Source organism: Aquarana catesbeiana, linkage group LG09, assembly GCF_042186555.1.
Source record: "Aquarana catesbeiana isolate 2022-GZ linkage group LG09, ASM4218655v1, whole genome shotgun sequence".
Taxonomy (NCBI): domain Eukaryota; kingdom Metazoa; phylum Chordata; class Amphibia; order Anura; family Ranidae; genus Aquarana; species Aquarana catesbeiana.
The window spans coordinates 93,291,556-93,301,680 of NC_133332.1; the positions used below are offsets into that span (position 1 = coordinate 93,291,556).

A 10,125-nucleotide genomic window follows, 5' to 3' on the forward strand; every position below is an offset into this window, starting at 1 on the left:
AAACTGACTTAACTCAAGAGCTATTTTACCGCACTTTATTTGCCATTATTTAACTCTTAGTGAATTGACCCTTTGAGAGATAAACTTAAAGTAGGGTTTTATGTTTTCAGATTACAGTAAGGTAAAAGTCAATACCTTTATATAAAACATATATATATATATATATATATATATATATATATATATATATATATATATATATATATGTATGTACACCCTGAGCTGTACTCCCCGATCTGTATACCTTTAACTGTACACCCTGAGCTGTATTCCATGATCTGTATACCCTGATCTGTAATGCTGATCTGTATACCTTGATCTGTGAGGCTGAGTCATATACTCTGTCCTGTGATTCTGGGGCTGTATACTCTTGACACAATGGTGGAAGCAAGTGGAATACAGGGGATGGAGTGGGTGGCTTTTATAAGGGGTGGGGCTTATGCAAAGTGGGAGGGGTCAAAAAGGAAGGGCAGGTCTATCCTAAAGCTTCACCAGCCACCACTGCCCGATGTCCCTGTGTTTATTATTGCTCACGCATCTCAACTGTATGTTTATTTATGTCATCTGAAGTCACTAGACCCTGGGGGAACAAAGCTTGCGACTTAAATCCTCTTGGTCTATGCAATGAATGTGAATACCATCAGGCAGCTGTATGGCACACACACACAAACATATGTACAACTGCAGAAGCTGATATCCTTGTGCTTCACTTTTCAATTGAGTCATTAAATAGTCTACTATACATACTGGCATAGTTACGGAGGAACTATAAGCTTTGACCTCCGGCATTGCATTTCAGACATGTATGAATATAATTGAGCAGAGACAACACTGTATGCCTTCAGATATGACACAGCTTGGTAGTATTCTTGATACAACTTTAGAGGCTCGGTCACATAAAAATACACAGTACTGCCCGATCATATCAAATATTTGGTGAGATGCACTGTGGAAATCTAAGCTGATCTAAGAGTGCCTACCACTCGTGTGGCTGATCCTTAGTCAACCCTACACATGGTACAGTAAAACTTGCACACGTATCTCAAAAAACATCAGACTATAGTACTTTTTTTAACCCCTAGACGCCGACAGCATGCAAATATGCTGCCTCTCAGCTGGTGGTCAGGAGCTTTCCGATCATGTGATCGCCCTGACAGCCAGTCACATGATCATAAACCCCGCCCTGCCTCCCGGAAACCACTTAAAGGGCTGAGGTTAAAGAGAAAGTGAACTCTGCAAGCTTCACCCAGAGGACAAAGATCTAGTCAAGAGTATTGCTTATTGTCTCCCTGCAGCTGATATTTTCTCTTACTAAGAATTGTTCTACACTGTGTCTGTATCAAATACAGACATCTTAGTAGGGGTAGGGATTTGCTTCCTCATGTCAGAGCCTCCAGCAAGGAGAACAGTGAGCAGAACAGTGACGTGACCAAATCTCACTTCAGATCTCCTAAAACTAGCAGTCAGAGGCAGCAGCGCCTGAGATCTCATACTGCAGATTCACCTAGGATATGTAGACATCTGTTCCTATACCAGGAAGTGCTCTGCTATATTCTCAGGATCAATCCTAGACAAACGTTACATTCCTGGGACTGCTTAAAGTGGAGCTATACCCATAACAACTTGATAAAAAAAAAATGTTATTTAGCAAGGAACATACATTCCATACATTCCACATTAATAATTATGCTACCAAAATTATTGTGTGTGTAAATTGCAGCATTGTTCCTGTTTTCTTCTTGCTGGAGGCTACCATTTTGCTGAAGCCCAGAGCCCGTGAGCAGCAGTAAATCCTAAAGAGGAACTAAACTCATCGATTTAAAAGATTAAAAGAAAACACTTTAAAACAGGATTAACCACATCCTGCCCATGCTATAGCCGAAAGAAGGCTACAGCGTGAGCTCACATTGTGATCGCGCTTCCTGCGTGCCCCCTGCAGCGTGCATCAGCATATATCTGTGTTTGCCATGTCCTTCGGACACAGCTGATCACAGAACGGGGTAAAGAGCCAATCACAGCAGCTCTTTACAGTGTGACCAGCTGTGTCCAATCACAGCTGATCGCAGTGTGAACAGGATTTGCTGGTTATTGGCAGTCCTCACCTGCTGTCAGCGTGAGGAGAGGACTGCCAATAACAGGCAAATCCTGTTTACACTGCAATCAGCTGTGATTGGACACAGTTTGCCACACGGTGGAGAGGAGAGCCGATAACCAGAAAATTCACCCAGAAGGCATCTACACTGATATTCAGGGCACTGATCATCAGTGCAGCCCCTACAGTGCCAACAAGTGCTGCCACTCAGTGCCTATCAGTGCCCATCAGTGAGGCCTGTCAGTGCCACCTATCAGTGCCACATATCAGTGCAGCCTCATCAGTGCCCATTATGCAGGAGAAAAATTACTTATTCAGAAAATTTTATAACAGAAACACTGTGAACAGAAATTTTATAAGAAAAACTTTTTTTGTTTAAAAAAAAAAAAACAGTGGTGATTAAATACCACCAAAAGAAAGCTCTATCTGTCTCAAAAAAATGATACCAATTTCAAATGGGTACAGTGTTGCATGACCGTGCAATTGTCATTCAAAGTGCGACAGTAGGAAAAGCTGAAAATTGGCCTGGGCAGGAAGAGGGTGAAAGTGCCCAGTAGGCAAGTGGTTAAACCCCTTGATTTAACTGTTTCCCAAAACAGTTACATTCAAGGCATGCCTCTGGAGATAACTGTTGTGCCGCGTACACACGATCGGACATTCCGATAACAAAATCCTGAATTTATTTCCGACGGATGTTGGCTCAAACTTGTCTTGCATACACACGGTCGCACAAATGTTGTCGGAAATTCCGAACGTCAAGAACGCGGTGACGTACAACACTTACGACGAGCCAAGAAAAATTAAGTTCAATAGCCAGTGCGGCTCTTCTGCTTGATTCCGAGCATGCGTGGAATTTTGTGCGTCGGAATTGTGTATACACGTTCGGAATTTCCGACAACGGATTTTGTTGTCGGAAAATTTGAGAACCAGCTCTCAAATTTTTGTTGTCAGAAATTCCGACAACAAATGTGCGATGGAGCATACACACGGTCGGAATTTCCGACAACAAGCTCCCATCCAACATTTGTTTTGGAAATTCAGACCGTGTGTACGCGGCATTACAGTTACCAGTGTGCTCTCAACTGAACATTCAAGTCCTCAAATGGCTGGTATCGTAGCACCATGATAAGTGCAATCCAAATAGAGGCTAATGCCCTGTACACACGACCGGTTTTGCATCGGAGTAAACTCTGAAGGTTTTTCCGATGGAATTCCGCTCAAGCTGTCTTGCGTACACACGGTCACAATAAATTCTGACCGTCCAGAACGCGGTGACGTACAACACGTACGACGGGACTAGAAAACAGAAGTTCAACAGCCAGTAGCTTCGTCTCGTACTTGCTTCTGAGCATGCGTCGTTTTTGGTGCGTCGGAACAGCATACAGACGAGCGGTTTTTCCACCAACCCCGCCCCAGTGTGAAAGGGCCCTTAGAGTGTAAGCTCCTTGAGGGTAGGGACTGATGTGAATGTACAATGTATATGTAAAGCACTGTGTAAATTGACAGCGCTATTTAAGTACCTGAAATAAATAAAATAAATGTTAATCCCTGCATAATACCACTGCCACTAGCAAACAATACTTTAGTCAAATTACTATGAATAGACAGCTCTAAATTCATTTATTTATTAATAGGTAGAATAAACGCATTTTTTTCTGAAAATCCCAATATCATTACACTTGACAGCACTGGTCTGTGGAGACGACATCCAAGACGTGACATCACTGACAGCTCATAATACTTGGCTACGTACGTGCCTGAGGGTTAGTCTAACCAAGAACAATCACTGCTGGTTTATAATGAATCATACCAGGAAATATTACACAATATCAGGGGATTTCTAAGTACCGTGATTTAGTAAAGGAAAAAATGTGCCCCTGTGACCCTGAAATTCCAGACCCAAAATTACCTGGCACAAGACCACACACACACGTTACTCAATAACTAAGTACATAATAGAGGCAGGTCGGTGTTATTGAGAGGTCATTTCTGATTGCTTGTTATTGGAGTAATACCCCGTTATGAAACCTTCAGATATTGGAACTGTGTAAACAGCATACAGTGTCTACTTAGCGATCCTTTAATTTCAGAATTGTATTTATTTATTGTAGCGCTATTGTTCTAGGGAAACATACTGTAGGTATACAGTTTGCCATATATATAGGATTAGGGTCCTCTTAGACAGGCAATACATCATTCAATTTTTTTTTTTTTTAAGCCTATACAGGGCTGATGGACGAATCTTCTTATTGGGCTATTGTATTCTGACAGCCGCTGGCAGCTGTCAGAATGGCCAAAACAGTGGCTGCTTCTGAAAGGATGCTGACAATTTTATACCCGACTCCTTTGATTTTTCAGATAGGAGGTGGCTGACTGGGGCACCCACTAAGCAAATTTCAGCCGAACTTCGAACATTGTATGAACACAGCTTCATTTAAATGCTTTTGGTTTTGTCAACCAACCATCTGCAGTTTATGGTACCTGCAAACAGCTCCATCCAACGGCTCTGAAGGGACATGACTATTCAAATGGGTTGGAAAAGCTATTGTCTGATAACTGATTCTTCTACAAAGAAGCTGTGTTGGAGCTGTATGCTGGATCCCCCAATTTCACTCTTCAAGGGCCAAAGCACATAGACAGTGAATAACATGGATCAGCATCTAGTCATAGACAGATTTCCAGCAGATTAGAAAATCTGTGTGCGAAGAATGCTGCCAAGGCCAAGGTATGCTTGTTGTCACTGTTGACCCACTGCATGATCTGATTGTCTTAAATCTGAACTCTGGGCAAATTTTTTTTCCCATGCAGTGGGGCTGTGTACAGGAAAAAAATTTGCCCAGAGTTCAGACAATCAGATCAAGCAGTGGTTAGCTTCAACAAGCATATCTTGGCCTTGGTAGCATTCTTCGCACACAGATTTTCCAACCTGCTGCAAATTATTCTATGACTAGATGCTGTTGATGGGCCGTGTTACCTGCTCGTTTGTGTCTAGGTGAGAGGAAAGCGGAAATATACTTACCTGATCCTCCGATCCTCCCAGCACTTTCCCAGTCAGGAAATTGACTGTTTCTGATGTCATCACTCCCATAGACCTGCTCTGGACGTGAAGATGTCAGAACATGGGGGAGCGCCGTTTGCCGCTGGAGCGGAGGATTGGGTGAGTGAGTATACAGCTTTTTGATCGCCCCTTGGCAAAATGAGCAGTTAACTCATGCAAAAACCCATGGGAAAAGTGCACTCTGCATTAATTTCACTCGGTCTTTGGGGAATGATATAACTAACGGTCCCTGGCACAAAATCTGAATAGATGCCCCTCATGACTGATTCAAAAGCATTTATTGGCCTAGTTCAGTCCTTCGGGTGCACAAATTTTATATAATAAGTGAAGGCTTGAGGAGCGATAGCAATAGCGCAGGTGGAACAAGAAATGCGGGCCCTGCGTTCTAAGGGGGGATCCAGGCTGAACTGGAAGCAGTGACAAAAATATTGGGCAATATAAGAGCAAACTTGTAGAAAATGTAAAAGTTGTGTAAAAAATTTCTTTGGGTAAAGGTGGCTATAATATTTCAAAAATGCTTTCCAAAAAAATACTTTTCCTTTAACTATGGCCCTGTCACTTCATTACAGCTGAACCTTCTAGACCACATATGTCAAACACAAGGCCCGCAGGCCGATTCCACTCCGCCAGGCCTTGTCATGTGGCCTTCGTACCCAGTTTTGCAGTCGGAATGTGGCAAAACTCCATTCTACCACCTTTAACTCTCACCCTCCACTTCCACTCACCACTGTCACTTGTAAACACAGAAGTCTTCTGAATTTACAAGGGACAGCTTTGCTCTCAGCAGCTCCTGGATCTAACAGATCCCTGTACACACTCACGGTGAGGCACGGCAGGGACAGATCTCTGTCAGAATCTGAGAGAGAGAGAGAGAACAATCTCCCTGCAAGGTGAGGCAAAGCCAACTAACAGGGGGGTACTAGAGCCGGGGCAGGTAGGAGAGAGTAGAGATGAGAGTAAAGCTGGCCATACACCTATAGATTATCTGCAGATTTTCTATGGTTAGATGGAAAAAGTGCAACAGATTTCTCCATGTTCGCTAAACTGTGTGGATGGAGGAATCTCCCACTTTTTCCATCTAACCATAGAAAATCTGCAGATAATCTATAGGTGTATGGCCAGCTTAAGCTTTAGGGGGGGTTTGCAAACTGTGCATAGTGCACCCCTAAACCCTTCCACTTTGTACACAGCACACTCTGCACGTAACACACTCCTGTGCCCTACACCCTGTACATAATGCACCCCTAAACTCTGCACTCTGTGCATAGCACACCCCCAAACTCTGCACTCTGTGCATAGCACACCCCCAAACTTTGCACTCTGTGCATAGCACACCCCCAAACTTTGCACTCTGTGCATGGCACACACCTGCACTCTGCACTCTGTGCATGGCACACCCCTGCACTCTGTGCATGGCACACCTCTGCACTCTGTGCATGGCACACCCCTGAACTCTGCACTCTGTGCATAGCACACCCCTGAACTCTGCACTCTGTGCATAGCACACCCCTGAACTCTGCACTCTGTGCATAGCACACCCCTGAACTCTGCACTCTGTGCATAGCACACCCCTGAACTCTGCACTCTGTGCATGGCACACCCCTGAACTCTGCACATGGCACACCCCTGAACTCTGCACTCTGTGCGTAAAGCACTCCTGAACTCTGCACTGGACAACCATACTGCTGATGCGGCCAGCAATGAAACTGAGTTTGAGACCCCTGTTTTAGACCCCCCCTGGGCTTAGATCTTGCATTATAGCTCATGAGAAGTCATACATAAATGTAATTTCTTGGAAAATATAATAACATACAAATGTTTGGAGCTGATGTGACAGTCTTGTGTTTTCCCTAAAGCCCCTTCTAAGGCTAAGGCTATAAATATGCTTTTAATGCAGATAAAATCTTACTTTGATAATATATATATATATATATATATATATATATATACATATTCCAGGCAACTTTGCAAATATAACGTAAACATTGCATTGTTTACTTCTAGCCTGTCTGTGTGTTCACAAAAGAACAGGAATGAGAACAAGGAAGGCCTTTGCATCTTTTTTTTTTTTTTTTTTGGACTCAGTACCTTCACTGCTGAGACTGATAAATGATCATTTCTATGCTGTACTTCACTTATTTGATCACTGGAGTAACAAATCACAATCTGATGAAAGAAGCAACTCTTGCTGGAAGGAAATATGTAAAGGAAGAAATACAAGGTATGTAGACTGCTAATGCGGACCTCCTTCTGAAAATGCTGGTTTCACGGCCTGCCTTCATGCCTCTGACTTCAGTACTGTCGGAGTTACTGACCTAGAATAAACATGCAGATCCGGAAAGTGAGAACTCCTGATCAGTATACTTGTTATGGGTCAGTGAAAAAAAATCTACTGATTTAGCATTACAGCCAGGAAACAAGTGTTTTCATAGGAAGTCAGACATGGCACCTTACATACTGTATGTCTTTTCTCCATTTTTAGCTACACTGTAAAATGGACAATTGTTCACATTGAGCCTGAGAAAAATGAATGTATCAGGGATCCATATAGAGGTGTCTTCTGTTTCGCACACTTGGCCTGAACTTCTGCAGGGACTGCCTTTGTCCAGAAGTTTGTGATCTGTTTCTCCACTGATTACATGGGCGCAGTGCAGCACAGATATCATTTAGTCTCTAAGCAATGAGTTCATTAAATGAAATAAGTGTGTGGAGACTTCTTTGGTAACAGTCCTGTCTGCAGCTACAATGCAGACAACAGACAAGCTGAATGTAAGCAATGTGGGCCTGGGCCTGTGATGACAGCTCTTAAAGCACAGAGAAAATTACGACGGAGCAAAGAGGTTATATTAGCAAAGTCGTATGGTTTCCCTGCATACAATTTTGAAGGCTAATATTCTAAAAGTGAAGTTACCCTTTAATTTACTGCATATGCAACCACAACACATTCATTGAGTACAATAATGTTTTCTGCTCCCACGCACCCTCTAGAAATGGAAAGTGAACTCTTCCAGAGTGTAAACTACACATGTGATTGTGTGACCATTACTGATTTCCTTGGTAGTTACATACTACAAGCTTCATGTACACAAACTGGTGGAAAGAAAGTCATTGTTTTCACCAACATAGATCAGTGAAATTTTACGTCAATCTCTTCATATTTCTGGCAAAGTTAAAAAAATTAAAGCTAACTAATTGGGCTTATTTTTAAATGCTTCAGTATCCTAACAAATGCCCCCATATGCTGCTATTATTACAAGTTAACCCAGCAAACTGAATGTGGAGGGAGAAGTCCAAAGAGCTTGCAGTTACCAACGTTTAACCTTTTACAGTGTCTCTGTGCATATATCAATTACATCTATAAACAGCCCAGTATACATTTACAAAGTATAAAGTTGGAGGAAGATTCCACACATGGTTGGTCACCTTCCGTCATTCATTCGTATGATTAGATCCAATTCCCAAATTCTAGAACCCTGGCAGGATTTCATATCCTTTTTTTTCTAAAGACCTTATAAAGCGTATCTACAGCTGTATTCAATAAACCTTTACCATCACACCAAGGGCTGCCAATGATCACTCTATTAACATTTTTAGAAACAATAAATATTTCTTATTGTAGATACATTGTATACAAATTTAAAACAGTTGACAGCTATAGCTGTATACTATTCCAGATTTGTAATGAATCTCCTTTGTAATGGAGAAGTAATCTTATCATGACCAGGCACTGGATTGGGGCTGCAATGATCAGAGAAAACACACGGCATACATCCTCATTTTTCAATATGCCCTTTTTGTTCATTAATCTCTATAAATTACCCACATTTCATAGAGAAAGCGATCTGATTTTCTAAAAAGAATTAATGAGCATATGAGATGGATAAATGCTCATTTTTTGGGAATATTCGCACAACCACAAAGGTGCTTTTTTATATATATATATAGTATATGTGTGTATGTATATATGTATTTTTTATATATATATATATATATATATATATATATATATATATATATATATATATATATATATATATAAATACATATATACATACACACATATACTATATATATATATATATATATATATATATATATATATATATATATATATATATATATATACACAGTGTATGTGTGTGTATATATATATATATATATACATACATACACACACACACACATACACACATGTATATTACACATATATATCTATTACACACTCTCTCTCTTTCTCTCTATATATTTGGATTGTACAAGGTGTGATGCAAGTATACAAATATACATACTGATGCACAAATCATTTATAAGCAATAAGCATACTTCTATCATATAGGGATATTTAGTTTACCTAAAATGCTCCTTAAATCGCGTATTTCCAGAAAGAGAAAAGCAGGATTGTAATGCATTTGCTATAGAGGCAGCCTCCTTCCTAATCCCTCTGCAGCCATCCCTGTAGAATGTTGCAGCCTTGCTGCAGTAATCCTGATGGAGTAGAATCAGCACTGACCTGGATGGGAGCTGTATACAGAGGTGTGATGTGGATGGACAGCTCCTGGGTACCTGTGATGATGTCCCTGACACAGATGAGGCTATCCAACCTTCAGATTGCTCTCCTCCTTGTCACATACACAGCAGGCTCCAGGCTCTGACTCATTCACTACAGAGAGCCAGGGAGGAGCCTCAGCACATCCACCTTCCCCTGCCCTGACTATGGAATCCCTAAAGACTGTGACATCACATTCCCAGTAACCCCTCAATGGCTAGACATAGAAATACTGTGCAGATACTCATCATATCCTGGAAATGATTCGCCAATACAAAGAGATCTACTGATAGGATGTGATAAATGGGATCAGACAGAGAGTTCTATAGTTACTGGCAATCCCTACATGTATATTTAAGACCGGTTTTGCATTTCTAAAAGAGCTCTATTGCAAAACACAATCTGATAAATGTAGAGATAGTATTTTGT

At 41.3% G+C, this 10,125-nt stretch overlaps 1 protein-coding gene across 5 annotated transcripts in view; it reads right to left on the bottom strand.

Moving 5' to 3' along the window:
- Positions 1–9,891, bottom strand: part of LOC141107930 (cdc42 effector protein 2-like) — a 46,200-nt gene extending 36,309 nt beyond the window's left edge. For 2 of the 5 annotated variants that reach the window (XM_073598997.1, XM_073599000.1), the window contains exon 1: positions 9,661–9,885. The gene's annotated coding sequence lies outside the window, so the exon portion shown is untranslated. Of the gene's footprint in view, positions 1–9,501 lie in introns of all 5 variants that reach the window. The other 3 variants (XM_073598998.1, XM_073598999.1, XR_012235988.1) reach the window with 2 other exon arrangements.
- Between the last annotated feature and the right edge of the window lie 234 nt (positions 9,892–10,125).